Raw genomic sequence first — 7,248 nt, forward strand, 5'->3', positions numbered from 1 at the left:
CTATGAGGCCAATATTACCTTGATCCCCAAACCAGGCAAAGACCCCCTCAAAAAGGAGAATTACAGACCGATTTCCCTAATGAATATGGACGCCAAAATCCTCAACAAGATACTTGCTAATAGAATCCAACAGTACATTAAAAGGATTATCCATCACGATCAAGTGGGATTCATACCTGGGATGCAAGCGTGGTTCAATATTCGCAAATCAATCAGCGTGATACATCATATCAACAAGAAAAGACTCAGGAACCATATGATCCTCTCAATCGATGCCGAAAAAGCATTTGACAAAATACAGCATCCTTTCCTGATTAAAACCCTTCAGAGTGTAGGAATAGAAGGTACATTTCTCAATCTCATAAAAGCCATCTATGAAAAGCCTACTGCAAATATTATTCTCAATGGGGAAAAGCTGGAAGCCTTTCCCTTAAGATCAGGAACTCGACAAGGATGCCCACTCTCGCCACTATTATTCAACATAGTACTAGAAGTCCTTGCAACAGCAATCAGACGACAAAAAGGGATCAAAGGTATTCAAATTGGCAAAGAAGAAGTCAAAATGTCTCTCTTTGCAGATGACATGATACTCTATATGGAAAACCCAAAAGAAGCCACTCCCAAACTATTAGAAGTTATAGAGCAATTCAGTAACGTGGCGGGATACAAAATCAATGCTCAGAAATCAGTTGCATTTCTATACACGAATAACGAGACCGAAGAAAGAGAAATTAGGGAATCCATCCCATTTACAATAGCACCAAAAACCATACGTTACCTTGGAATTAACTTAACCAGAGACGTAAAGGACCTATATTCTAGAAACTATAAATCACTCTTGAAAGACATTGAGGAAGACATAAAAAGATGGAAAGATATTCCATGCTCATGGATTGGAAGAATTAACATAGTTAAAATGTCCATGCTACCCAGAGCAATCTACACTTTCAATGCTATCCCGATCAAAATACCGAGGACATTTTTCAAAGAACTGGAACAAATAGTCCTTAAATTTGTATGGAAACAGAAAAGGCCCCGAATCTCCAAGGAACTGTTGAAAAGGAAAAACAAAGCTGGGGGCATCACAATGCCGGATTTCGAGCTGTACTACAAAGCTGTGATCACAAAGACAGCATGGTACTGGCACAAAAACAGACACATAGACCAATGGAACAGAATAGAGAGCCCAGAAATGGACCCTCGGCTCTTTGGGCAACTAATATTTGATAAAGCAGGAAAAAACATCCCGTGGGAAAAAGACAGTCTCTTCAATAAATGGTGCTGGGAAAATTGGACAGCTACATGCAAAAGAAGGAAACTTGACCACTCTTTCACACCATACACAAAGATAAACTCCAAATGGGTGAAAGACCTCGGTGTGAGACAGGAATCCATCAAAATCCTAAAGGAGAGCATAGGCAGCAACCTCTATGACATTGGCCACAGCAACCTTTATCATGACACATCTCCAAAGGCAAGAGAAACAAAAGATAAAATGAACCTGTGGGACTTCATCAAGATAAAAAGCTTCTGCACAGCCAAGGAAACAGTCAAAAAAACGAAGAGGCAGCCCACGGAATGGGAGAATATATTTGCAAATGACACTACAGATAAAAGACTGGTATGCAAGATCTACAAAGAACTTCTCAAACTCAATACACAAGAAACATATAAACAAATCATAAAACGGGCAGAAGATATGAACAGACACTTTTCCAATGAAGACATACAAATGGCTAGCAGACACATGAAAAAATGTTCAAAATCATTAGCCATCATGGAAATTCAAACCCAAACCACCCTGAGATACCACCTTACGCCAGTTAGAATGGCAAAAATCGACAAGGCAAGAAACAACAATTGTTGGAGAGGATGTGGAGAAAGGGGATCCCTCCTACATTGTTGGTGGGAATGCAAGTTGGTACAGCCACTCTGGAAAACAGTGTGGAGGTCCCTTAAAAAGTTAAAAATTGAGCGACCCTATGATCTAGCCATTGCACTACTGAGTATTTAGCCCAAAGGTACAGACGTAGTGAAGAGAAGGGCCATATGCACCCAAATGTTCGTAGCAGCATTGTCCACAATAGCTAAATCGTGGAAGGAGCCGAGATGCCCTTCAACAGATGACTGGATTAAGAAGATGTGGTCCATATACACAATGGAATATTACTCAGCTATCAAAAAGAACAATTTCTCAACACTTGCTGCACCATGGACGGCACTGGAGGAGATAATGCTAAGTGAAATAAGTCAAGCAGAGAAAGACAATTATCATATGGTTTCTCTCATCTATGGAACATAAGAACTAGGAAGATCGGTAGGAGAAGAAAGGAATAAAGAAAGGGGGGTAATCAGAAGGGGGAATGAAACATGAGAGACTATGGACTCTGAGAAACAAACTGAGGGCCTCAGAGGGGAAGGGGGTGGGGGAATGGGATAGGCTGGTGATGGGTAGTAAGGAGTCCCGTATTGCATGGTGCACTGGGTGTTATACGCAAGTAGTGAATCATCGAACTTTATATCAAAAACCAGAGATGTACTGTATGGTGACTACCATAATATATTAAAAAAATATTATAAAAAAAAAAGAAACAGAGTGGGAGCAAGGCTGTTGTGTGGGCCAAATCCTATCTCAGATTAATTTTATTGGGTCAGGCTCAGAGCAAGAGGGCCACCAAGTGCAGTCCTGATTGGAGCGAGGTGACAGCCACGTCCAGGACCAACCTCTGATGGGTTATGTTCCGAATCGAAGATGCAGTGGCAGAAAACACGGGGAAGATCCTTGACTTTCCTCAGGAAGAAGCTGCCAATCTTCTTCAATGAGATCATTTCCCTGAGAGTTTTGCACTTTGTAGAGATATGGCATCATGATGACAGCCACCATCTTGGTTCTTTCATATCGACCACAGTCCTCACCTCACCCCAGGATTAAGCCAGACGCTTCTATGCCCATTGTGCCTACAGAGTCTGCTCATAACCAGATCTGTTAAATTGACCCTTCCATCTCAGCCCCTTGATGCCTTTTGGCCAAGATTGCCTAAGCGCCTGAGTTACGTCAATGAATTGGCTGCGTAATTCATACCCTCCATCCAGCTTGCTGAATTACTTAACCTGTTGAATAGGCTTGTTTTTTTTTTTTCCTATTATCTGCAGACTGAATGAACTGACCAAAAAAAGGACAATGGTGTGATCTGTGGCAGAGCTGTGCTTAGCCGTTCTCCCTGAAGTAATTTCCCTCCTTACCAGGAGTAGCTGCCCCTCAAGGAGCCTTCTGGAAGACACCCTGACCATCAGTATTTGTACGGCACCAGTACCCTGTCGTAGCTCACTTAAGTGCTGGAGCAGGTTGTGTAGGTACCATTTTACAAAAACTGGAGCTGGGCAATGCCTTTTGTCTTTCATTTTGAATTTGTTCTGTCAAAAGCCCATTTCTACCCACTCTGATTTGTAGTGAGTTCCCTGAATGGGCATTAAAAAGCAGGATGCTATATAGCTCCTGTAGCTTGAGCCTAGGATGGGTTTGTCTTATAGTCAAATGCCGATAATAAATCAGCAAATGCTTCAAAAACTCTTACACTTTTCTATACTTTTTTGGAATAAGTAATACATGGACACATTACAAAATTCAGAGAACAAAAGGATGGAGACCTTTCTCACTGCAAGTGAAATACCAAGTCTCTCTCTCTCTCCCCTTTTCCACCCAATGAACCCCTTTACTACTACTACAACCCCTTGATGAGGTATTTTTGTGAACTTTCCCCCTTTTAATCCTGTTGGGCAGAATATGAGTTACTACTGTCTACAGATGAGGAAATTGAGGTTCAAATGTGTTTCTCATCCAGAGTTGCATGGCCAATGAACAGGAGAACAGAAACTGAGCCTGTGTTTTTCTGACCCTAGTCTAATTCTCATTCCACACTTCTAAATGCTGCCTGAGAAGTTTCTTCAAAAGAATGCAAAGGTTAGGGTGGGGGGGGAAATTAGCAGTACAAATACCTGCTGTGGTTTTAATTTAGTAAAGATGCAGACTCACTGTGGAAGATCAGTGAAGTGAGGCCCTTCCACGGCTCTCTTGCCTCACACACAGTTGAGTGATTATCAGTGTATCCACTGAGACTTTGACATATATACTCAAGGTAGAAAACTGAGGGCTTCAGAGGGGAGAGGGTGGGGGAATGGGATAGACTGGTGATGGGTAGTAAGGAGGGCACGTATTGCATGGTGCACTGGGTGTTATACACAACTAATGAATCATCGAACTTTACATCAGACACCAGGGATGTACTGCATGGTGACTAACAAAATATAATAAAAAATTTTTTTAAAAACTTAACTTCTTGCACATCAGAAATGAGGTTTACATGGACTATTTCCCTTGTCATCAGCAGTATAGTTTCTGTTGAAAATATTCCACATTGAAAATATTCCAATAGTCAGGCTTATGAAGAAGAATCCAAGAGATGACGTTTTACTCCAAAGGATGAGCTCTGTTTTCTATTCTATGCTCAGGCACTGGAGTCATTGGACTTTCTGTGAAATAGGTTTTCATCTAACATGGGTATTTGCTAGACTCAACTCCAACTAGTATTTTTTAATAACAATATTCTTTATTATATTATGGTAGTGACCATACAGTACATCTCTGTGGTTTTTTTTTAAGATTTTATTTATTTATTTGACAGAGAGAGACAGCCAGCAAGAGAGGGAACACAAGCAGGGGGAGTGGGAGAAGAAGAAGCAGGCTTCCAGTGGAAGAGCCTGACGTGGGGCTTGATTCCAGAACTCCGGGATCATGCCCTGAGCCGAAGGCAGACGTTTAACAACTGTGCCACCCAGGCACCCCACATCCCTGGTTTTTGATGTAAAGTTCGATGATTCACTAGTAGCGTATAACACCCAGTACACCATGCAATACGGGACTCCTTACTGCCCATCACCAGCCTATCCCATGCCCCCACCCCTCCCCTCTGAAGCCCTCAGTTTGTTTCTCAGAGTCCATAGTCTCTCATGCTTCATTCCCCCTTCTGATTACCGCCCCTTTCTTTATTCCTTTCTTCTCCTACCGATCTTCCTAGTTCTTATGTTCCATAGATGAGAGAAGCCATATGATAATTGTCTTTCTCTGCTTGACTTATTTCACTTAGCAGTAATTCCTCCAGTGCCGCCCATGTTGCAGCAAATGTTGAGAAATCGTTCCTTTTGATGGCTGAGTAACATTCCATTGTGTATATGGACCACAACTTCTTAATCCAGTCATCTGTTAAGGGCATCTCGGCTCCTTCCACAATTTAGCTATTGTGGACAATGCTGCTACAAACATTGGGGTGCATATGGCCCTTCTCTTCACTACGTCTATATCTTTGGGGTAAATACCCAGTAGTGCAATGGCTGGATCATTGGGTCGCTCAATTTTTAACTTTTTAAGGGACCTCCACACTGTTTTCCAGAGTGGCTGTACCAACTTGCATTCCCACCAACAATGTAGGAGGGATCCCCTTTCTCCACATCCTCTCCAACAATTGTTGTTTCTTGCCTTGTCGATTTTTGCCATTCTAACTGGCGTAAGGTGGTATCTCAGGGTGGTTTGGGTTTGAATTTCCATGATGGCTAATGATTTTGAACATTTTTTCATGTGTCTGCTAGCCATTTGTATGTCTTCACTGGAAAAGTGTCTGTTCATATCTTCTGCCCATTTTATGATTTGTTTATTTGTTTCTTGTGTATTGAGTTTGAGAAGATCTGTGTAGATCTTGGATACCAGTCCTTTATCTGTAGCGTCATTTGCAAATATATTCTCCCATTCCGTGGGCTGCCTCTTCATTTTTTTTTACTGTTTCCTTGGCTGTGCAGAAGCTTTTTATCTCAATGAAGTCCCACAGGTTCATTTTATCTTTTGTTTCTCTTGCCTTTGGAGATGTGTCATGATAAAGGTTGCTGTGGGTGACGTCGTAAAGGTTGCTGCCTATGCTCTCCTCTAGGATTTTGATGGATTCCTGTCTCACATCGAGGTTTTTCATCCATTTGGAGTTTATCTTTGTGTATGGTGCGAGAGAGTGGTCAAGTTTCCTTCTTTTGCATGTAGCTGTCCAATTTTCCCAGCACTATTTATTGAAGAGACTGTCTTTATTCCACTGGATGTTTTTTTCCTGCTTTATCAAACATTAGTTGCCCAAAGAGCCGAGGGTCCATTTCTGGGATGTCTATTCTGTTCCATTGGTCTATGTGTCTGTTTTTGTGCCAGTACCCTGCTGTCTTTGTGGTCATAGCTTCGTAGTACAACTTGAAATCCGGCATCGTGATGCCCCCAGCTTTGTCTTTCCTTTTCAACACTTCCTTGGCGATTCGTGGCCTTTTCTGGTTCCACACAAATTTAAGGACTATTTGTTCCAGTTCTTTGAAAAATGTCATTGGTATTTTGATCGGGATAGCATTGAAAGTGAAGATTGCTCTGGGTAGCATGGACATTTTAACTATGTTAATTCTTCCGATCCATGAGCATGGAATATTTTTCCATCTTTTTGTGTCTTCTTCAATGTCCTTCAAGAGTGATTCGTAGTTTCTAGAATATAGGTCCTTTACGTCTCTGGTTAAGTTAATTCCAAGATAACGTATGATTTGTGGTGCTATTGTAAATGGGATGGATTCCCTAATTTCTCTTTCTTCAGTCTCATTGTTCGTGTATAGAAATGCAACTGATTTCTGAGCCTTGATTTTGTATCCTGCCACATCACTGAATTGTTCTATAACTTCTAGTAGTTTGGGGGTGGATTCTTTTGGGCTCTCCATATAGAGTATCATGTCATCTGCGAAGAGAGACAGTTTGACTTCTTCTTTGCTGATCCGGATACCCTTTATCCCTTTTTGTTGTCTGATTGCTGTTGCAAGGACTTCTAGTACTATGTTGAATAATAATGGCGAGAGTGGGCATCCTTGTCGTGTTCCTGATCTTAAGGGAAAAGCTGGAAAGGCTTCCAGCTTCTCCCCCATTGAGAGTGATATTTGCTGTAGGCTTTTCATAGATGGTTTTTATGAGATTGAGGAATGTACCCTCTATCCCTAGACTCTGAAGGGTTTAATCAGGAAAGGATGCTGTGTTTTGTCAAATGCTTTTTCTGCATCTATTGAGAGGATCATATGATGTTTGGCTTTTTTCTTGTTGATAGAATCTATCACACCGATAGATTTGCGAATGTTGAACCACCCTTGCATCCCAGGGATGAATCCCACTTGGTCATGATGGATAATCCT

The sequence above is a fragment of the Ursus maritimus genome, unplaced genomic scaffold, assembly GCF_017311325.1.
Source record: "Ursus maritimus isolate PB19 unplaced genomic scaffold, ASM1731132v1 scaffold_6, whole genome shotgun sequence".
NCBI lineage: Eukaryota > Metazoa > Chordata > Mammalia > Carnivora > Ursidae > Ursus > Ursus maritimus.